The sequence below is a fragment of the Bombina bombina genome, chromosome 1 (assembly GCF_027579735.1).
Source record: "Bombina bombina isolate aBomBom1 chromosome 1, aBomBom1.pri, whole genome shotgun sequence".
Classification (NCBI taxonomy): Eukaryota; Metazoa; Chordata; class Amphibia; order Anura; family Bombinatoridae; genus Bombina; species Bombina bombina.
The window spans coordinates 1,432,166,007-1,432,190,274 of record NC_069499.1 but is presented as its reverse complement, the minus strand read 5'-3'; the positions used below and the strand labels follow the sequence as shown (position 1 = coordinate 1,432,190,274).

At 39.5% G+C, this 24,268-nt stretch overlaps 1 protein-coding gene across 1 annotated transcript in view; it reads left to right on the top strand.

Moving 5' to 3' along the window:
* The first annotated feature begins 740 nt into the window (after positions 1–740).
* Positions 741–24,268, top strand: part of LOC128652556 (cathepsin K) — a 104,138-nt gene continuing 80,610 nt past the window's right edge. The window contains exon 1 of the mRNA XM_053705486.1: positions 741–993. The gene's annotated coding sequence lies outside the window, so the exon portion shown is untranslated. The remainder of the gene's footprint in view (positions 994–24,268) is intronic.

The following is a 24,268-nucleotide window of genomic DNA, read 5'->3' as shown; positions in this document are numbered from 1 at the left end:
CCGCAAATAAGCAGGGGGCAATATTGCACAAGCATTTCACGAGAAATGCTTGTGCAATGATAAATGCAGACAGCGAATGCTGTCTGCATTTATCATTGTGCGGAGGACATGTTAAATTGGCCCCAAAGTAGAAGTACAACTCGGGACCCGATTAGTGCATGTCATTTTTTTAACTATATTGGTCATTTAAGTCCACAAACTTTGCTACATTTAAGAATTTTTTCTACAGGACGACAATGTCTTAAAAGAGAAACAGCACCAAGCAATACAATAAAAACAGTGTAACTGTCCGTGATATCTGTCCTCTTGAGATTTTGGAATGTGTTTTTTCTGAACACTCAGCACTTAAATCCCACAATGCAGTAGGCCTCCAAAACAGACTCTCCCCCCTCCTATAGGAAATGCCTATATGATAGATACTCTTATTACAGAAGTGAAAGTGGATTCAAATTCTACAGAAAAAAAATATTTATTAAGTAAGCCGGGCACTTACATTAAATGCATGCAGTACAAAACGCACCTAAATTATTTAACCATAAAACATATTTTTAAATACACAGCACACATTGAAAGAGTGACAATACCTCTTTAAAAATACGTATTCTGGAATTTTTGTTTTATCCATTAACAGGGAGAGGGAGGGGGGTTTTACTGAAGCAGAAATGTTTTATTTTTTTTGGCAGCAATCTGATGTCACGTGTAACATAAAAAGTGCAACTAGTGTATTTTGTTTTATTGTTATGAAGAATGACTTTGCATATCTGTTTTTTACCTCCCAGATGTTTATAAGTTTCCTATAAGAGACCAGCCCAGAAAATCTAGTTGTTGCTGTTAACTGTGAGTACTTGTAGGCTGAGCTAACGGGCCACTCACAGTACAGATCGTTCAGCCTCTGTAACTATTCATTCCTGCCGGATAAGGGGCCTCAGGATATCAAGCAAGCTGTCTGCTGTTTCTCTCTTGGCACAGGCGTACAGGAACTGTAACTTCTTAGTAAGTAACTGTGTATACAGAATGTTTGTGTATATGTTGCTTTAAAGGGACATTATACACTAGATGTTTCTTTGCATAAATGCTTTGTAGATGATCCATTTATATAGCCCACCTGGGTGTGTTTTTGTAAAAATGTATAGTTTTGCTTATTTTTAAATAACATTGTGCTGATTTTCAGGCTCCTACCAAAGCCCCAAAAGTTTAGAGGTATACTGATGTCTACAGATTTCAGACTGCTTCTGTTTGTATAATGGGTCTTTTCATATGCAGGGGAGGGGGGAGGCTCTGCTATCAGCCCCTTTCAGTGAGTGTCAAAGGCTTATTTCATTAACAGTGTTAAATTAGGAGCTTCTAAGTAAGTTTTTAAAAGGTTTTACACTGGATTTTTATATCAGTATTCTTTATAGTACTGTCTATTACATGCAGTTAAATGAAAATTTGTGAATACTGCCCCTTTAAGTGTGTATTGTATTTGTTTATGTTTATATAGATGTGTGTATATACAATGACGTCTGTGACTTCGTGCTGATGGGTATTTTTTCTTAGATTTCTACTCAGCCACAGTTACATAACATTACAAACATACACAACTGATCTCATTCTTTTCCACATTTATTGAGGTTATGCGTATTGTGTGAAAACAATAGGTGTAGCTTTGTGTTTGTATATGATTTTTTTATTTTTGTGTCAGATTCATATGTATACAAAGGGCTAGATTACAAGTGGTGCGGTAATTTTTTTCTGTAATCACGAAAACACAGCTAGCTAGCTTTTTCCACTAGTCGGATTGCGCTGGTATTACAAATTCCAAAAAAAAACTAAAAACTTAACTCGCGTGTGCATGCATTTATTCCCCCCATAAAAATCAACGGAGAAAAAAAAGTGAAAAATACCTATCACCCTACTCCCGCACTAACCCGAATAACCATAAGCCCCTACTGTAATAAACCCTAAATCGCCACATAGCCCACTGCAAAGTTCCTACTACATTATTAACTCCTAAATCGCCACCCCCCCACATCACAAACTATCTAAATAAACTACTAACCCCTAAACCGCTATCTTCCCACATCGCAAACTATCTAAATAAACTATTAACCCCTAAACCTCCACCCCCACAACACAAAGTAATAAACTAACATCTAAACCCCCTAACATAACAACCCCTAACTTAACTCAAATTAAAATACCCCTAAATTACAAAGTGCCCTGAAAAAGGCATTTGCATGGACATTGCCCTTAAAAAGTTAGTGTAGGGCCCAGCATGGGCCTGGAGCGTGCTAAGAGTTAAGGCTGTAGGATAGTGGGATAGGAGAAGAGGGTTGGTTCAGTGTCCGCAACAATGTTGCAGAAGTATGGAGGGCTCCTCCTTTCCTTAAAAGCTGGGGACAAACAAGCTACTTCCTCTTCTCCATCCAGTCCCAAAGGTGTAAAGTCTCCCACCCTCCCTTCCCTCTTCAGATGGCGGCAACTCCACCAGTGCTAATGGCAGGGTTATGACTAGTCACTCTAAGCCTGAGTAAGACCATAGCGGTAATGTATGATTCTCCTCCTTCTGTTTATTAGGTTCAAGCAGCTTGGTTGCAGAGGACCCTTACATTACAGGGGGAGAATTCTTGCACTCTGTGACGGTCAAAATGTTCCCAAACAAGAAGTCATCCGTGTGTTATTTGTTTGTGTAAAGTTATGGTTATATATATGCATACATATTTATATATATATTCAAGGTTAAGGTTAAATAGTATTAAAGTGTTTAAATCACATTTGGGATAGAGAATGGTCCGATAAGCCTTTAATCCCTTAGGACATTCAGCTCTTTCGCTGCCCAAAAAAATAATAACCCTAAACTATTAAAAAAAAACACCCAGAAAAAAACATAACACTAACCCCAAAGTTGGTACTCACTGATGATGATGGTGGCGATGCTCCATCTTCATCCCAGCAGTCCATCTTCTAACTTTATCCCGGCGGTCCATCTTCTAACATCGTCCCAGCAGTAACGGCAGCGACGGCAGTCCTCCTCTTCAGAACTTCAACATGGAGCTCTTCTTGGTGCGGTCTCCAGGACACACTGAATAGTAAATGCTAGGTACCTCTTTTATATGAGGGTACCCTTGCATTCCTATGGGCTGATTTAAATCTTCAAATTCAAATCAGCCAATAGAATGAAAGGAAAAAGCTTTTATTCTATTGTTTATTTGAATTTGAAGATTCAAATCAGCCAATAGGAATACAAGGGTACCCCTGCATTCAATATTCATTGTGCGGCTAGAGACTACATGAAGAGGAGCTCCATGTTGAAGTTCTGAAGAGGAGGACTGACCTTGACGTCACCGCCGGGATGAAGTTAGAAGATGGACTGCCAGGATGACGTTAGAAAATGGACTACCTAGATGAAGATGGATGAAGATGGGTATTTTTTAATTATAGACAAGGGTTTTATTTTTTTGGGCAGCAAATGAGCTGAATCTCCTTTTAAGGGCAATGCCCATCCAAATGCCCTTTTCAGGTAATTTTGTAATTTTTTTTTTTTAGATAGTTTTTTTTATTTTGCGGGGTGTAATGTTAGAGGGGTTAGTGGGGTTTTCACTAAAGAGCTGATCGCTTTAGGGCAATGCTCTACAAAAGGCCCTTTTAACGGCTATTGGTAGTTTATTTTTAGAATAGGGCTTTTTTTTTTAGGGGTATTAAAATAGGATTAATAATTTTATGGGTAATTATTTTGGGGGTAATTACTATTTTTATTTTCTGTAATGTAGTTTTTTGTTTTTTTTGTAATCTTAGTTTTTTTTTTTTTTTGTAATGTTAAGGATTTTTTAACGGTAAGAATAGGTTTTATTTATTTTTGCAGGTAACTTTTTTATTTTTTTATGTCAATTAGGATTTATTTTGTAAATTGTAGGTATTATATTTTGGGTTAAGTTAGGGGGTGTTAGGTTAGGGGGTTTAGATTATAGTTTATGACTTTGCAATGTGGGGGGGGTGGCGTTTTAGGGGTTAATAGTTTATTTAGATAGTTCGCGATGTGGGGGGATGTCGGTTTAGGGGTTAATAGTTCTATTTAGTGTTTATGAAGTGGGGGGTGGCGTTTTAGGGATTTATAGTTTATTTAGATAGTTAGCGATCCAAAGTGATGTCAGTTTAGGGGTTAATAGTTCTATTTAGTGTTTGCAATGTGGGGGGGGGGGCGGTTTAGGGGTTAATAATTTATTTATGAGTGTAACTGTACTTTGTAATGTAAAATCCACAATTCCAGCAGCATCACCAAAGTAATTTTTACTTTACTTAATCATATGATATGATTAAGGGCATTTGAGCACGAAACGTCATGTTCTTTTGCTTTCTGGTACTAATAAAGTAAAGTGAACATAACCTTGGTTGTGCTGCTGGGTTTGTGGATTGTTCATCGTTTGGAGTTAAAGGGACAGTATATACTCATTTTCATATAACTGCATGAAATAGACACTACTATAAAGAATAAGATGCACAGATACGGATATAAAAATTCAGTATAAAACTGTTTAAAAACTTACTTAGAAGCTCTCAGTTTAGCTCTGTTGAAAAGGTAGCTGGAAAGCCCACTGCAAGTGGCAAATAAGACACTCCCCCCTCCCCCTTCTTTTGCATATGAAAAACCCTTTACACAAACAGGAGCAAGCTGGAGAAGGTAGCTGACGGTATTCTCCTAAAACTTTGGGGCTTGGTTAGGAGTCTGAAAATCAGAGCAATGTTATTTAAAAATAAGCAAAACTATACATTTATTTAAAAAAAAAAACACTTTATGGGCTATATAAATAGATCATCTACAAAACATTTATGCAAAGAAAAAATGAGTGTATAATGTCCCTTTAAGAGCAGTGGCTCCTTCAGCTTGCACACCGTTAGCCACTGGTGTTGGTGAGTCAGTTTGATTTGTTTACTTTGTAATGTATTTTTGATGTGTTTTGTGCAAATTTTTAGTTTTGGAAAACATTTTACAGCTCTGAGATTGCGGTAAGGATTGAAGCATAAAAGGCGACTGTGCTAGTGCAATAACGATTTCACTCAACTTGTAATATCAGCGCATTGAAAATGGCTTGCGAAAAAATGATTGCACTAGCGCAAAACCGTTTGCTCCTCACTTGTAATCTAGCCCAAAGTTTGCAATAATGCTACATATCAGGCTCTGAGGTTGGTACTGGTGAGACTTATCACAACAATTATCACATATGATGTCTAGCACCACCCGACACCCCTAAACTTCCACTGTCAGGCCCATTTTATATTAATTTTCAGGCCACATCTTGTCAGTCCGATCATATAAGTGGGGCCAATTTTAGACATAGTGAACAGATCAGAAGTCCTATTAGTCACCACTAAAATAAATGAACATGTATGTCACCAGGTATCTAACACACACATACAAGGAACAAAACAAATCAACTTTGAATCAACACAGAACTTTGGAATAAAACAGTAGAGATAGGTGTGTTACAAATGCTGAGAGGCCAATGGTGTAGTGAGGGCCAGGTAAGAAGCTGATTAGAACTGTAATGTGGCCCCAGGGCTGTATGTTGGACATGTCAGTGTTCTCTGTCGTTATCTAGTGCTTCCTCTCAGGTAGGTTGTCTCAGCTCTTCTCACGAAGCTAAGCCAGTCTATATCAGTTCACTCATTAATTACTGTCTCTTAACCCCTTAATGACATCTGACGTACCAGGTACGTCATGCATTAACAACCAGTTAATGACAATAGACGTACCTGGTACGTCAGATGTCTAAGAGAGTGCTGGAAGCGATCGCAATCGCTTCCAGTAGCTCTCAGGGTATTGCAGTGATGCCTCCATATGGAGGCATCCTGCAATACCTTTTTAGAAGACTCCGATGCAGAGAGAGCCACTCTGTGGCCCTCTCTGCACCGGTAGCGATGGTGCCGGTTCGTTGGTGGGTGGGAGCATAACAGGGAGGCGGGTGGGCGGCCCATCGCTACCCGGCATCCGGTTCCTGTAAGTGCAATGTGCACGCCGGGTGCCGGGAGCGTGCGGGGGCGCGCGCGCGTGCGCGCTCGGGGGCGCGTGTGCGATTAGCTGGCCACTGACACCAATGAGGAGGGAAGAGGGGGGAAAAAAGATTTAAAAAAAATAAATATATAAGGATCTGGGAGGGGGTTGGGGTATTGTGGGGGGCTGCTACACTACAGAAAACATTAATAATTGCAAAAAGATAAAAAAACACTTTTGTTTTTGGGGCAAATTGGGTACTGGCAGACAGCTGCCAGTACCCAAGATGGCGGCAATTAGGTAGGGGAGAGGGTTAGAGAGCTGGGGGGGGGGATCATGGAGGTTGGGGCTAAGGCAGGGGTCCATCACAGCTAAAACATTTTATTTTTTTTTATTAAAAAAAAGAAAAACTCCTTTTATTTAGTACTGGCAGACTTTCTGCCAGTACTTAAGATGGCGGGGACAATTGTGGGGTGGGGGAGGGAAGAGAACTGTTTGGGAGGTGTCAGGTGGGAGGCTGATCTCTACCCTAAAGCTAAAATTAACCCTGCAAGCTCCCTACAACCTACCTAATTAACCCCTTCACTGCTGGGCATAATTTACGTGTGGTGCGCAGCAGCATTTAGCGGCCTTCTAATTACCAAAAAGCAATGCCAAAGCCATATATGTCTGCTATTTCTGAACAAAGGGGATCCCAAATAAGCTTTTACAACAATTTGTGCCATAATAGCACAAGCTGTTTGTAAATACTTTCAGTGAGAAACCTAAAATTGTGAAAAATGAATTTTTTTTGTTTGCTCGCATTTGGCGGTGAAATAGTGGCATAAAATATATCAAAATGGGCCTAGATCAATACTTGGGGTTGTCTACTACACTACCCTAAAGCTAAAATTAACCATGCAAGCTCCCTACAACCTACCTAATTAACCCCTTAACTGCCTGGGCATAATTTACGTGTGGTGCGCAGCAGCATTTAGCGGCCTTCTACTTACCAAAAAGCAACCCCAAAGCCATATAAGTCTGCTATTTCTGAACAAAGGGGATCCCAAAGAAGCATTTACAACCATTTGTGCCTTAATTGCAGAAGCTGTTTGTAAATAATTTCAGTGGGAAACCTAAAGTTTGTGACAAAATTTGTGAAAAAGTGAACTTTTTTTTTTTATTTGATGACATTTGGCGGTGAAATAGTGGCATGAAATATACCAAAATGGGCCTAGATCAATACTTTGGGTTGTCTTCTAAAAAAAAATATATACATGTCAAGGGATATTCAGGTATTCCTGACAGATATCAGGGTTCCAATGTAACTAGCGCTAATTTTGAAAAAAAGTTGTTTGGAAATAGCAAAGTGCTACTTGTATTTATGGCCCTATAACTTGCAAAAAAAGTAAAGAACATGTAAACATTGGATATTTCTAAACTCAGGACAAAATTTAGAAAGTATTTAGCATAGGTGTTTTTTGGTGATTGTAGATGTGTAACAGATTTTGGGGGTCAAAGTTAGAAAAAGTGTGTTTTTTTCAATTTTTTCCTCATATTTTATATTTTTTTTATAGGAAATTATAAGATATGATGAAAATAATGGTATCCTTAGAAAGTCCATTTAATGGCGAGAAAAACGGTATATAATATGTGTGGGTACAGTAAATGAGTAAGAGGGAAATTACAGCTAAACACAAACACTGCAGAAATGTAAAAATAGCCATTGTCATTAAGGGTAAGAAAATTGAAAAATGGTCCGGTCATTAAGGGGTTAAAGGGACACTGTACCCAAAAATTTTCTTTCGTGATTCAGATTGAGCATGAAATTTTAAGCAACTTTCTAATTTACTCTTATTATCAAATTTTCTTCATTCTCTTGGTATCTTTATTTGAAATGCAAGAATGTAAGTTTAGATGCCGGCCCATTTTTGGTGAACAACCTGGGTTGTCCTTGCTGATTGGTGGATACATTCATCCACCAATAAAAAAGTGCTGTCCAGAGTACTGAAACCAAAAAAAAAGCTTAGATGCCTTCTTTTTCAAATAATGATAGCAAGAGAACGAAGAAAAATTGATAATAGGAGTAAATTAGAAAGTTGCTTAAAAATGCTCTTTCTGAATTACAAAAGAAAAAATTTGGGTACAGTGTCCCTTTAATTATGTTTTGTTTCCTCTACTAAAACTCATACTGTATCCTTAAGTTTTAATTGCTTTTTCTTACACTAACTCTAAGTATCACAAATAAAAGCATTTTATCTGGGCTTCTATATCCCTAGACAAAGTACACAATAACCTTCCCTTATTACATCATGCTGGGAAATTCCGCTTTTTGTTTCCTTGTTAGTGAATCTGTCTATAGGCCAAAAATGTTTCCCTTTATTAGCATTTCTTACTTCTCCTTTTTATTTAATCTTTACTATAATTTCAAAGAGTAATTAATTACGTTCTTTACACAGCTGGAAGAGTTTCTTTTAACCAGCACTACTAATTTATACATTTTAAAAAGTAGAATGTTGGTTCTTTTGTCTTTGTTTTACATACAAATGTAATGCATATTGCATTTCTGTTACTAATGTAAACCGTTAGTAAACCATATGGCTATTCAGATGTGAAGATTTTGCTCGCTGAGGCTAGAAAGCTGAGTAATAAATCACAGTCAAACACTAAGGGTCAGATTACAAGTGTAATCTGAGAAGTAAACTTTAACCCACACACAATTTATAACTTGAAAGTAAAATATTTCCGTGTGAGCAAAAGCTGACACGCTTTAGCTTGAGGACTTCTGATATTGCGACCGTGTTAGCTTCTTCTTACCATAGACTTTAACGGAGCGCACAAACTGGAAGAAAAAAAAAAATCTACACAGCAAAAGCAGTTATGAATATTTTACACTCCAATGTCCTTCACATAGAAGAAAATGTTCTATTTATTTTTAAATATATATTTTTATATATATCTGATGTATTTTTTGTAAAATATATATCTATACCTATATATCTATATTAATATATATAGGTATATACAGATATATGTATATATATATATATATAATATTATTATTATTTATTTATAAAGCGCAACAGATTCCGCAGCGCTGTCCACATGTACAAAGATAAAAGTACAACAGTGATACAATACAATATAAGACACTGGACAAAATTAGACAAACGAACACGAAGATTACAAATGTTGCGCTAAACCGGGTGCGTAAATAACGCACAAAAATTATCGTTATTGCGTTTTTCATAGCGCTGCCATTACAAGTTACACAAAAGTTACACAAGTTACACAAAAACTATTAACCCCTAAACCGCCGTCCCCCACATCACTTATACTATAATAAAACTATTAACCCCTAAACCGCCTTCCCCACATCACTTATACTATAATAAAACTATTAACCCCTAAACTGCCGGTCCACCACATAACAACTAATAAACTAAACCTATTGACCCCTAATCCCCCGTCCCTAAACATCACAAAACACTAAATTAAACTATTAACCCCTAAACATAACATTTACAAAATAACTATTTTTAATTAAATAAATACTTACCTGTGAAATAAAAAAAAACTAAGTTTAAACTTTAAAGTAACCTATAATTACTATTTTAAAACAATAAAATTAACGAAAAGTAAATAAACCTAAATTGCAAATTTAAAAAAATCCAACACTATGAAAAAAAAAAAAAAATACATTACAAAAAAACAAAACAATTAAACCTAATCTAATACCCCTATAAAAGTAACCCCTCCTAAAATAAAAACACCCCCTAAGCTAATAATAAACTACCAATAGCCCTTAAAAGGGCCTTTTGTAGGGCATTGTCCTAAGTTAAACAGCTCTTTAACCTAAAAAAATACTAAGTCCCCCCTAACAGTAAACCCCCACCCAACCAAATCCCGAAAATAAAAAACCTAAGTCTAAAAAAACCTAAGCTACCCATTGCCCCTAAAGGGGCATTTGTATGGACATTGGCATTCAGCTCTTTTACTGGCCAATCCTAATCTTAAAAAAAAAAAACACCCCAAAAAATACAAAAAACTAACATTAACCCCAGGAAATCTACTCACAGTTCCTAAAGTCCGGACATCCATCTTCACCCAGGCGGCGAGAAGTCTTCATCCAGGCGGCGACATCTTCATCCATTGCGGGGGTATCTTCTATCTTGATCTCAGTGGCGCAGAGGAGTGTCATTGCAGGTAGCACGGACATCGATCGTGGAGGATCCTCTTCATACGATCACTGCTGTACACTGAAGCTTGAATGCAAGGTATACATTTAAAAATTGGGTAACTCATTAATAGGATGAGAGCCACTGAAATCCTATTGGCTGATTTGAACAGCCAATAGAATTTAAGTAGCTCTCATCCTTTTAGCTGATTTGAAAAAGTCAATAGGAATGCAAGGTACCCCATATTTAAAAGGGTACCTTGCTTTCAAGCTTCAGTGTACAGCGGTGATCGTATGAAGATGATTCTCCACGATGGATGTCCGCGACAACGACAATGCTCCACGCCTCCACAGCTACGCGCCACTGGGATGAAGATAGATGATGCCCCCATGATGGATGAAGATGTTGCCGCCTGGTTGAAGATAGATGTCCGGACTCCAGGAACTGTGAGTAGATTTCCTGGGGTTAGTGTTATTTTTTGGGTTTTTTTTTTTTTTTTTTAAGATTAGGGATGGGCAGTAAAAGAGCTGAATGACCTTTTAAGGGCAATGCCCATACAAATGCCCCTTTAGGGGCAATGGGTAGCTTAGGATTTTTTATTTTGGGGGGTTGGTTGGGTGTGGGGGGGTTCTGTTAGGGGAGCTTTGTAATTCTTAGGTAAAAGAGCTGTTAAACTTAGGCCAATGCCCTATAAAGGGCCCTTTTAAGGGCTATCGGTAGTTTATTGTTAGGTTAGGGGGTCTTTTTTATTTTGAGGGGCTGTCACAAAAACCTTAGGATTTAGCTAAGAAGGGGTTAATTCTGTGTAGCTTGAACTCAAAACAGTTATTTGTTTTTCAAGAAGAATTGTGACTTGTGTTTTCTTTGAAGTGCCAGGAGCCTCCTAAATAGCTCCACCAAATGGTATTGTGTATGCATTGAGTCATAAAGCCACTCAAGCTCTTAGTCCCAGAGATACACAGGATAGAGTTTATGTCTTAGGTTGTCAATAGAATGCATGATGCAAAACAGGGCCTCAATCACATCCTGATGAGGTCAATAAAGGGACATGGGTATTATGTATACATGTGTTTAAAACTGTTATAACCTTAAATGAAGGTAAATATGACAACCTATGGCATATTTGATATCAAACCGATTCTCCCACTGAAACTAAGAGGTTCCCGATATGTAAATATAGAAATGGAGTTTCCTAGCAGAAATTATAATGGATTGTATAATTTCAGGCAAGAACTTTCTATTGAAGGTCATAAAGACAGGGGGGTTTCTTAGCCCGCCCAGGAGGGTGTGGTCAGGCAACCTGATCTCTGGAAAACAGTATAAGAATCTTATTTCTTAACAATAAGATTGTCATTCTTACAAGGGGAGCTGTTCTGCAGAGTAAGGAGCCATCATTTTCATGCCAGCCCCTGGCACAGATCTTGAAAACTAGGAAAGTATTCAATTCTGTTTTTCTCCTTTTTATTTTAAAACACTGTTTGCCTGTGTAATTTTTATTTGTAACAACTTTTTATTAATAATGCATTGTGCATAATATTTTTGGCATAATAAATAATTCCTTTATTAAGTTTGGGCTTTGTCTAATAATTGAACCACGTTACTGAAAGAGACTGGAATATTAGAACTGTATAATTTAGGTTATTTTCTGCTAAATTGTAGTTAGAGAGTTAATGTGTAAAGTCTGGGTTTTTTCTTAGGATTTTCCCTTTAATAAATTTTAAGTGTGGCAGTATTGGAGCTATAGGATTGTTGGTTTAGTGTGGGTGGCATTAAAAGGGAGTTTTGGGCATTTCTCTTACGTCTAGTACAGACTAGGGAGTGTGGTTAACCCTTGCACCCACTAAACTGAATCACAAGCTTGCCTGGTGTGGCTAAATTGTGACCTATTGGTGACAGAAAAAGGGGCTGATAACCCTTTCTGTGCCAAATAAGTGACTGGCGCAGGGTTGGATAACCTTGGTTCGTCACAAATTGGTGGGCAGCGGTGTAGATCATTTTATTAGATTTTAGTGCTTGTAGATTTACTAGTGTGAAAATCCCGGTACTAAAAGAAATTGTTTCTTACAATTTCCAAAGGCTAAAACTCAGTGCATTATATAGTCACACATTGCAAACAGTCCCCATCCCTATTCTCTGTTTTTCTTTTTTATTTTATTTTTGCTATGGAGGCATACGAGCAACAGAGTAAAGAAATGTTGGCACTCTTATGCCAGGAGCGTGATATTCCAACACGTGGAAAGAACAAAGATTTACTAATACAAGCTCTTGTGGAATATGATAACAGCCAAATCACACCAGTTGAGGTCTCAGGAGAGATGTCTGCAGCTGGGGGCAGCGATTCATCAGGATCTGGGGATCCATTGGACTGTTATTTGCAAACTGTTCTTAAACATATGGGCTCAGTGGATGCAAGTTTGCGCATGGAACTGATTACAAAGTTTTATGAAAGACAGGCTGCTGAACGACAGGCGTCTCTGGCAGCTGAGAGACAGGCTGCTGAACGACAGGCTGCTGTGGCTGAGAGACAGGCGTCTCTGGCAGCTGAGAGAGAGGCTCTGGCAGCTGAAAGACAGGCTGCTGAATGACAGGCGGAGAGAGAGTATCAGCTACAGCTTGCACGGTTGGAGAGAGGGATGGTCTCCCCTGTTGTTAGTGAACCTAGAGACCCACCTGCTCTCAGAGTGCGTGCAGAGAATTTTCCCACCCTGGAGAAAGATGGAGATGTGGATGTATTCCTGCATAGCTTTGAGAAAGTTATCAGACAGTTCCAGTTGCCAAGGGAGCAGTGGGCCAAGTACCTTACCCCTGGCCTGAAAGGTCCTGCACTGGAGGCGTTTGCTGACCTACCCCCAGAGTTTGATCAGGACTATGATTCCATTAAAGCTGCACTACAGAGGAGGTATAATCTTACTCCTGAGGTGTACAGGAAGAAATTCCGTTCTCTGCAGAAAGGTTCGTCAGAGAGCTTTACTACAGCGGTTGGGAACTTGACGACAGCCTTTAAACAGTGGGTCAGAGGATTAAAAGTTGCCACTATGGAGGAGCTGGAAGATTTGATTGTGAAGGAGTAATTTATGCAGCTGTGCCCAGCCGAAGTTCAAGAATGGGTTTTGGACCGTAAACCCATAACAGCATTGGAAGCTGGTGAGCTGGCTGATTTTTACACAGCCAACAGGTCACCAGAGAATGGGAGAAAATCCTTTTCTAAGGGGGGATCCACCTGGAAAGGAGCTGCTGCACGACCCCCCTTCACAAAACCCGCTGTGCCTTTATCTAGTGTGTCTATTCCCTCTGGGTGTTAGGATTTGATTGGTTTAAATGATTAATACTACAGTAACAGCTTTCTGCCAATGTAGGACCACTCAGTCTCACACCTTACCTCGGATTCCCACAGATTGAACTTAAGGGAACCCTGATATGCTCATTGATCTGAGGGTCACTACAGCAGGGTAGCTGAGTGAAAACGGAACCTTCACGCAACAGAATCTGCTAGCAGCAGAGATGGCAACTCACATGTGGTGAGAGAGTTAATTACTGCAGGAGCCTAGATTCAGACACTCAAGCAGACAAACTTAAAATATATACAAAGAGCTTATCAAACACACCAACAGTCACACAGCAGGTTTGTTATGAATAGAAAGCTGAGAATATAATATAATCCTTAGAGAATGTATACTTTTACATCCAAACTTGTCCAATATAACTATGAGCAGAAAGTAAAGTTGCTGTGTTGTTTTTATAAAGCAGGTGTAATTGATATAATACAGACAGTCATTTGTAAGCAGGCTTGAAAGTGAATTTGAAAACTTATTAGTGAATGTTAAGGAAGTCCGTTATGAACAAAATTGTAGCAATATATCTCCTTGTCAGAGATAGTAGTATTTGAAATAGTTATCTGGGAAAAGTAGTTTAAGTCACTAGTAAACCAATGCAACAAGAAAGCAATTATAATTCCCCAGCATGTGTGAGCGTTATTCACAGAGTTTGTATGGCAAGCTTGCAATTAGCAATGAAGTTGTGGCAGTACATGCAGTTCATATTATGCAAAATATACAGACCAGTGTTATGAGAGATGGTTTTGAGCAGAGTAATACTGTTACCAGACAGCAAACAGTCCCATCGGTGAGAGAGAGAGAGAGAGAGAGAGAGAGAGAGAGAGAACCAGAGACACAGCTGCGGCGGGAGAATGTCGGGCGTGACGTCACACGCTGCAGAGAGCAAACTTCAGTACAGCTGACACAGAAAGATTTCTGACTGATGTAAACGCTGAAAGGTTCTTAACCACGACAAAGCTTGAGCAGGTAGATCCAAACGAATAGAATCTCAAGATGAATTTAAAGAGTAATGCAAGTAAATACAATGTTTGCATAAACGGCTAGGTCTCTTCAGAAGCAGCTTATCACTGAGCAACAAATTACCAAGCAATGAGTTCTGTTGGGAGGTGCCTTAAATAGGGCTAGTGAGTACACTTTCTTAAAGGTACAGTATGACACAAGATGAAACCCTTACACTGGGAAAGGAGGGGCGAGTGCTGCATCTGGGTAGGGGGATACCCTGCAGATGTTTTGCTTGCAACAAAGTGGGCCACATCAGCTCCACTTGCCCAGAGAGGATTAACTTGGAGCAATCAGCTGGAGGGGGTAATCCCTCGGAAGTACCAGCATCTGTTTTGTTTGTTACCTGTCCAGAGGTAAACAACCATGAGAACTTGCAACCTGTGACTGTTGGAGACAAGGTAACCTTGGGGCTTAGAGACACAGGGGCAGAAGTGACTATTGTGCGTCCAAAGCTAGTGAACTCTGAGAACATTATCCCTGGAAAGACTCTAGCAGTTAAAGGGATTGGGGGAATGAAACTTGCAGTGCCTATGGCACGTGTATATCTTGATTGGGGAGCAGGGAGAGGTTTAAGAAATGTGGGGGTATCTGAAAATATTCCTAATGATGTTTTACTGGGTACTGATTTGGGTAGATTGTTATCTCTTTATGTGCCTGACAATGCTACATGTGACCTAGTGACATTAGTTGCAGACCCTTATGTGGAAAGGGCTGTGTGTAAAAATGCTCAGAGACATTATGACCAGGAGGGAGGACAGAGTGCATGTGTGCGATGTGCTGTGCCTGAACTGGGGTGTCTGTGATGAAAGGTGAACCTGTAAGAAGAGAGACTGACTGGGGAGAATGATAGACAGACGGTGTGTGTCTTCCTGTACTTAAACCAGCAGTATTACAATTAGCTGTACAGGGTGAGACTGATGGGGGAGAAAGGCAGATAGACTGTGTGGGTCTGTCTGTACCTGAACAAAGTTTAACTGTAACAGGGAGAAACTGTTTGTGATAGGAGGCAGATGAGTGGGGAGTGTCTGTCTGTGATTGAATCAGTGGATTCTATGGAAGGAGGTGAGATTGACGGGGGAGAGAATGACTGGGTGACTAGGCCGCTGGATGATGGGTGCCAGTCTGTGCCAGGGACAATTCCGTTTCCTGCAAAAAGACACAATATTTGGGATAAATGGCAGAAGGAAGAGGTGTGCTTGTCTGCACCAGTGTCAGAAGGATCCCAGATTCTGTGTGAGGACGCAAAGTGGCAGACTGACTGGTAGAGAGAGCAGGAGGGCAAGCTAGCCCACTCTATGACAGAAGCAGCAGAGCCACATATTTCAGAGTGTGTGGGGGAGGAGGGTACAGGATACTCTTTGAGTGACCCCCAGAGTGAGTGTGAAAGATTGTGGGTGACAGAGACCTCAGTAACCCCAGCTGTGACCTATAAACAGACTGCACAGACTAGGGGACAGAGACTGACACAGACTGCAGGCACGGGGGGGGGGAGTACAGAGAAGTGTATTTACACAGCCCCACAGTTCCAGTCAGCAAATACAGTGATAGGCGTGCAGCATCAGAATCCCCAGCAGGCTCAGCAGCTGGGACCCACAGTGAAGAGTAGGGGGGCAGTTATTCAACCCCCTACCAACCATAACAGAGTGCAGGAGTACAGGAATTCTACTCCAGTGGGAGGGCAAGAGCCCATGGTAGTTAAGCAGCAACTGACAGTACACAATATGTTCAGAGAGCACACCATAGGTAGCAAGACCCTAGGTTTCACAGGCACCTCTGTAATAGGGAATGATGTGTTATTCAGGGATAAGATGCAAGCCTTATTGGGGGAGGTACCTGCAAAACCCAGAGATGCCATATTCCCACAAAAACAGTTGCAGGATTTTACTGCCAGAGAGGGAGTATATGAGATGGGGCAAAATGTTCTGGTACTAACACCCATGAGGCAGAACCAGCTACAGGCTGCATGGGAGGGGCCCTGCAATATATTCAATCAGTTAGGTAGAGCAACTAGTGTGTCACTTTTAAAAGGAGGGCATCCTGCTGGCCAAACTGCTATGTGCAATTTGTCTGGCAATGGTGTTATCACCGCAAGGGGAAGCTCCCTTTGATACACATCGGGAGTGGCTCGTAGCCACCCCCTTTTGCGTCTCTTATTGGGGGAGGTGTCATGAAAACCTCAGGATTTAGCTAAGAAGGGGTTAATTCTGTGTAGCTTGAACTCAAAACAGTTATTTGTTTTTCAAGAAGAATTGTGACTTGTGTTTTCTTTGAAGTGCCAGGAGCCTCCTAAATAGCTCCACCAAATGTTATTGTGTATGCATTGAGTCATAAAGCCACTCAAGCTCTTAGTCCCAGAGATTCACAGGATAGAGTTTATGTCTTAGGTTGTCAATAGAATGCATGATGCAAAACAGGGCCTCAATCACATCCTGATGAGGTCAATAAAGGGACATGGGTATTATGTATAAATGTGTTTAAAACTGTTATAATCTTAAATGAAGGTAAATATGACAAACTATGGCATATTTGATATCAAACCGATTCTCCCAATGAAACTAAGAGGTTCCCGATATGTAAATATAGAAATGGAGTTACCTAGCAGAAATTATAATGGATTGTATAATTTCAGGCAAGAACTTAGTCTATTGAAGGTCATAAAGACAGGGGGGTTTCTTAGCCCGCCCAGGAGGGTTTGGTCAGGCAACCTGATCTCTGGAAAATAGTATAAGAATCTTATTTCTTAACAATAAGATTGTCATTCTTACAAGGGGAGCTGTTCTGCAGAGTAAGGAGCCATCATTTTCATGCCAGCCCCTGGCACAGATCTTGAAAACTATGAAAGTATTCAATTCTGTTTTACTCCTTTTTATTTTAAAACACTGTTTGCGTGTGTAATTTTTATTTGTAACAACTTTTTATTAATAATGCATTGTGCATAATATTTTTGGCATAATAAATAATTCCTTTATTAAGTTTGGGCTTTGTCTAATAATTGAACCATGTTACTGAAAGAGACTGGAATATTAGAACTGTATAATTTAGGTTATTTTCTGCTAAATTGTAGTTAGAGAGTTAATGTGTAAAGTCTGGGTTTTTTCTTAGGATTTTCCCTTTAATAAATTTTAAGTTGTGGCAGTATTGGAGCTATAGGATTGTTGTTTTAGTGTGGGTGGCATTAAAAGGGAGTTTTGGGCATTTCTCTTACATCTAGTACTAGACTAGGGAGTGTGGTTAACCCTTGCACCCACTAAACTGAATCACAAGCTTGCCTGGTGTGGCTAGATTGTGACCTATTGGTGACAGAAAAAGGAGGCTGATAACCCTTTCTGTGCCAAATAAGTGACTGGCGCAGGGTTGGATAACCTTGGTTCGTCACAGGGGCTTTTTGTTTTTATAGGGCTATTAGATTAGTTGTAATTTTTATTATTTTGGTTAATTTAATTTATTATTTTTTGTAATCTTTGATTTTTTTATTTTTCGTAATGTTAGTGTTTATAATTTTTTGTAATGTTAGGTTGTTTTTTTTATTCGTAGTGTTAGGATTTTATAATATTGTAATCTTAGGTTTTTTAATTTTTAATCATAGTGTTAGGATTTTATAATTTTGTAATGTTAGGTTTTTTTTATTTTTCGTTTCTTTTATTTATTTAAAATAGTAATATTAGTTTAATTTATAGTTCAAACTAAGTTTTTTTTTTATTTCACAGGTACGTTTTTATTTATTTAAAGATAGTTATATTGTAAGTTTAATTTAAAGTTAGGGGGTGTTAGGTTTAGTGCTTAATAGTTTTTGTGTTGCAATGTGGGGGCCAGCGGTTTAGGGGTTAATAGGTTTAGTTTATTAGTAGTGATGTGGGGGATCGGCGGTTTAGGGGTTAATAGTTTTATTATAGTGTTGGCGATGTGGGGGGGCAAGCGGTTAAGGGGTTACTAGATTTATTTAGTGTTGGCGATGTGGGTGGGCGGCAGTTTAGGGGTTGATAAGTTTAATATAGTATTTGTGATGCGGGAGGGTGGCGGTTTAGGGGTTAATAGGTAGTTTATGGGTGTTAGTTTACTTTGTAACATTTTAGTTATGAGTTTTGTGAAACATTTTTGTTGCAAAATCCATAACTACTGGTCTCAGATCATGGAATGGATCACGGCGGTATAGACCATAACGCTAGCGTTATAGCCTGCCCGAACAACTTGTAATACAGCAGTATGAAAATCCCACATTTAAACGTCATTTTTTGAGTGCGGAATGGATTGTTGCATTAGAGGCTAAAACGCTTGCGTTATAGCTATACCGCCGCAACTTATAATACGGGAGACCTGCCATTCCACGCGCAGTGGACAATTTTTCAGCGGTATAGCCGTACTGCACTATACTGCAAAACTTGTAATCTTGGTGAAATACAGGTGGAATTGAGGGCCCTGTTCCCATGGGAACTTACAATCTAGATGGGTAGGAGGGGGGACTATAAAGGTGATAATGATGTTAGTGATGAGTTAGAAGAGGGCAACTATTAGGTCTTTCGGGAGCGTTTAAAGGAGGAGAGGTTACAGGAAAGTCTGACAGCTCGAAGTACGTTCCAGAGGGTTGGTGCCACACGAGAGAAGTCTTGTAGTCTAGCATGGGAGCAGTTGATAGTAGAAGATGCAAAAAGCAGGTCATTGTTGGATCTTAAGGGCAGGCTGGAGTATATTTGTTGATCAGTGAGGACAGGAAGGGGGGGTCCTGCGTTGGTAAGTCAGCGTGAGAATTTTGAGTTTAATTTTGCTCTGAATGGGGAGCCAGTGAAGGAACTCGCAGAGAGGTGCAGCAGATACAGAGCGTTGGGAGAGGTGGATTAGTCTAGCAGAGGCATTTAGGATGGATTGAAGGGGGGAGAGGCGGGAGAGAGGAAGGCCAGTTAGTAGGTCATTACAGTAGTCAAGTCAGGAAATTACTAGGGAGTGGATTAGCTGTTTAGTAGTTTCAGCACTCAGAAACGTTCACATTTGCAGATATTGCGTAGGTGGTTGTGACAGAATGAAGAGAGCAATTGGATGTGGGGTATGAAAGACAGATTGGAGTCAAGTGTAATTCCTAGGCAGTGATAGAAAAAGTTAGAAACTGGAGTAGAATTAGAGGAGGGATTAGAAGGTACTCAGTCTTGAAAATGTTGATTTTTAGGTGGTGAGAGGCCATACAGGAAGAAATGCCAGATAAGCAGTCGCTGATGTGAGAAAGGACAGAAGGAGAGAGGGGTGGATAGGTAGATCTGAGTATCATCAGCATAGAGGTGATAGTTGAAGCTATAGCTACTGATAAGTTTACCCAATGAGGAAGTATAAATAGAGAAGAGTAGAGGAAACAGAATAGAGCCTTGAGGTACTCCAACAGACAGAGGCAGTGAAGAGGAGGAGTCGCCAGATAAGATTGAATCCAAGAGAGGGCAGTGTCAAAGAGCCCAAGGGAGCTGAGAGTCCGTAGGAGAAGGGGATGGTCATCGGTGTCAAAGACAACATATAAATATGTATATATATATATATTTAAATAAATATATATATATATATATATATATATATATTATAGCCCTTTCCATTTAAATGCCTTGTCATATACCATATACCTTTTAACCCCTTAATGATCAGCGATGTACATGGTACATCGCGGTCGTTAAGGTGTTAAAAGGTATATGGCATATGCACATACATTCACACAGCATACATATATACACATACACACCCATACACATGTGCACACATACACGCGCACACATGCATATACATACCCACACCAATACCCACATCCACACGCGCACACACATAGATGCGCACACACACATACACATACATTCACACACACATACAAATATACAGACATAGTTACACACAGACACACAAACTCATACACACACACACGCGCGGCGCGCACACATACACCTGCACACATACACACACGTACACACACCGGGGAAACTGAAGGTGGTGGTGCCATGAAGGAGCTTATCATCTCTTGGCCAAGAGCTGTACTTAAATCCTCCTATTTATGCTTTCTATCTATACATGTAGGATTTGCTACCCAGTCTGCACTGTGTCAGGGCATATGGTTGTAATTATTTGCCTTTATTATACAACTGTGTTAGAAATAAAAAAAAACTAGTGTAAAGTAGATCCTAACGCGCTTCCTGCCCCAATGGGCAATTCTTCAAGGGATGTGTTTCCAGTTAATTCTAAAACTGCAGCCTGAGTTTTAACCCTAGCGATGCTGTAATGCTATCTCTTTAAACCCCACAAAGGGGGAAACTGCTGCTGATGTGTGACTAGCGCTGCTGATTGGATCACCTTCAGTTTCTGCTTAGAACCATGGACTTGTTATACCAGCACAAAGATGCACATCTGCAGAAATGTTAGCACTCTATATAGCCTGCATTTCTGTGCCCCACTTGTAATCAGGCTGTATATGTTTAACATTGTAAGAAACATTCACCTAGATTATGAGCTTTGCGCTAAACAGGGTGTGAAAATAAGGCAAAAAAAATTGCTTTATTGCACTCTCTATAGCGCTGCCATTACGAGTTACTGAAAAACCTCCTTTTGCTATGCATTATGGTGCGTTAAGCTCCATACCGCACAAAAGCCAAGGGCTGAGTTCACGTGCTCGTGCACGCTTTCCCCCATAGACATCAATGGTGAGAAAGTGTTAGAAACTAGAATTAGAACTAACTAACACCTGAGATCGTGGAATGGAGATCGCCATAACGCAACCCCATTGATGTCTATGGGGAAAAGAAAATTACGTTTAAACCTAACACCCTAACATAAACCCCAAGTCTAAACACCCCTAATCCGCCGCTCCCGACATCACCAACACTAATAAAAGTTATTAACCCCTATTCCGCCACTCCCCGACATGGCCGACACTAATAAAAGTTATTAGCCCCTATTCTGCCGCTCCCCGACATCGCAGACACTTATAAAAGTTATTAACCCCTATTCCGCCACTCCCCAACACTAATAAAAGTTATTAACCCCTAATCCACCGCTCCCCAACATTGCCGACATTAATAAAAGTTATTAATCCCTGTTCTGCCGCCAGCCGACATCACCAACACCAAAATAAACCTATTAACCCCTAAACCGCCGGCTCCCCACATCGCCAATACTATGATAAAGTATTAACCCCTAAACCTCCAGCCTCCCACATCATAACTACTAAACTAAACCTATTAACCCCTAAACCGCCAGACCCCCACATCCCAAAGCACTGAATTAAACTATTAACTCCTAAACCTAACACCCCCCCCTAATTTTAAATTAAAATTACAATATAACTATCTTAAAATAAATAAAAACTTACCTGTGAAATAAAAAAAAAGTATAAACTATAAATTAACCTAACATAACTATTCTAATAAAATAAAAAAAACTACCAATTTAAAAAACCTATATTAAAAATTAAAAAAAAACTAACACTACGAAAAAAAAAAAAAATCTAACATTACAAAAAAGATTACATAATATAATAAATGAAATTATCAAAAATAAAAACAATTACACCTAATCTAATAGCTCTATAAAAATAAAAAGCCCCCCAACATAAAAACACCCCCTAACCTACAATAAACTACCAATAGCCCTTAAAATGGCCTTTTGTAGGGCATTGCCCTAAGTTAAACAGCTCTTTTACCTTAAAAAATTACTAAGTCCCCCCTAAAAGTAAACCCCCTACCCAACCAACCCCCCAAAATATAAAAACTAACTCTACGTTTTATGTTATGGATTCATCTTCATTCATTTTCTGAGCCAGGACTTTTGGATTATTTTTTCAACATGTTTTATGGAGTAATGGGAATCCATTCCATTTACATAGTCCTTGGTGAATGGTGAGAGGGCCGATTATGCTGCTTTCAGTCTACCAGGAGTAGAAGCCCAGGTGTTTATGCTGGTGAGAACGTCACCAACGTGGAGAAGCTTCAACGAGGGGTCTGGTTGGATACTAGGCTACTGTTTCAGTTGGACAGAAAGACTGCACCAGGATCACGGCAAAATCATTTAATTACAGACTGTAATCTGTTCTGGTCAGGAGCCGGGTACCGCTAATTGCGGATCCCCCGTGACAAAGGAAAGCTGATAAGGTCTGAGTCCTATGATAACGGTACTTTACTGCTACTGTACTTGCTTACCTGACTTGGTGTGTGAAAAATGTGAGACTTTTTAGCCCCTGTCCTCACTTTTGAATGCGGTTCGTGCATTTGATTATTTAGACACACACTGCATGTTGCACTTGGTATCAGCTCCTATCCTTGGTGAATATATTACACTGGACTTTGAGTTTCTCTGTTTTATTAGATTTAATGGGGTTAGTTTAAGTTTTTAAAACAATTTTGGGGTGTTTTTTTTTAGATTAGAGATTGGCACTTGTAAAAGAGCTGAATGGGTAGCTTAGGATTCTTTAGAGTTAGGTTTTTTTTATTTTGGGGAATTGGTTGGGTGGGGGGGTTTACTTTTAGGGTGGATTTTTTAAGGTAAAAGAGCTGTTTAACTTAGGGCAATGCCCTACAAAAGGTCCTTTTAAGGGCTACTGAACGTTTATTGTAGGTTAGAGGGTGTTTTTATTTCTTCTGTTATGTGTGATCAGTCCACGGGTCATCATTACTTCTGGGATATAACTCCTCCCCAACAGGAAATGCAAGAGGATTCACCCAGCAGAGCTGCATATAGCTCCTCCCCTCTACGTCAGTCCCAGTCATTCTCTTGCACCCAACGACTAGATAGGATGTGTGAGAGGACTATGGTGATTATACTTAGTTTTTATGACTTCAATCAAAAGTTTGTTATTTTACAATAGCACCGGAGCGTGTTATTACTTCTCTGGCAGAGTTTGAGGAAGAATCTACCAGAGTTTTTTACTATGATTTTAACCGGAGTAGTTAAGATCATATTGCTGTTCTCGGCCATCTGAGGGAGGTAAAAGCTTCAGATCAGGGGACAGCGGGCAGATGAATCTGCATTGAGGTATGTAGCAGTTTTTATTTCTGAATGGAATTGATGAGAAAATCCTGCCATACCGTTATAATGACATGTACGTATACACTTCAGTATTCTGGGGATGGTATTTCACCGGAACTACTCTGTTAAAAGTCACTAATCCTTTTAATAAGTATTTATCATGTTAAACGTTTTTGCTGGAATGTAGAATCGTTTACATTTCTGAGGTACTGAGTGAATAAATATTTGGGCATTATTTTCCACTTGGCAGTTGTTTGGTTTTAATTGTGACAGTTTCGTTTCTCTTCACTGCTGTGTGTGAGGGGGAGGGGCCGTTTTTGGCGCTCTTTGCTACGCATCAAAAATTTCCAGTCAGTTACTCTTATATTCCTGCATGATCCGGTTCATCTCTGACAGATCTCAGGGGTCTTCAAACTTCTTTGGAGGGAGGTAGATTCTCTCAGCAGAGCTGTGAGAATTTTATATTGACTGTGAATAAAAACGTTGCTCTGTAATTTTTATGTCAAATTTAATTATTGTTATTTTACTAATGGGAACAAACCTTTGCTAAAAGTTGTGTTGTTTTAAAGTTTGATGCTATAACTGTTTTTCAGTTCATTATTTCAACTGTCATTTAATCGTTTAGTACCTCTTTGAGGCACAGTACGTTTTTGCTAAAAAAGATTATAACCAAGTTGCAAGTTTATTGCTAGTGTGTTAAACATGTCTGACTCAGAGGAAGATATCTGTGTCATTTGTTCCAATGCCAAGGTGGAGCCCAATAGAAATTTATGTACTAACTGTATTGATGCTACTTTAAATAAAAGTCAATCTGTACAATTTGA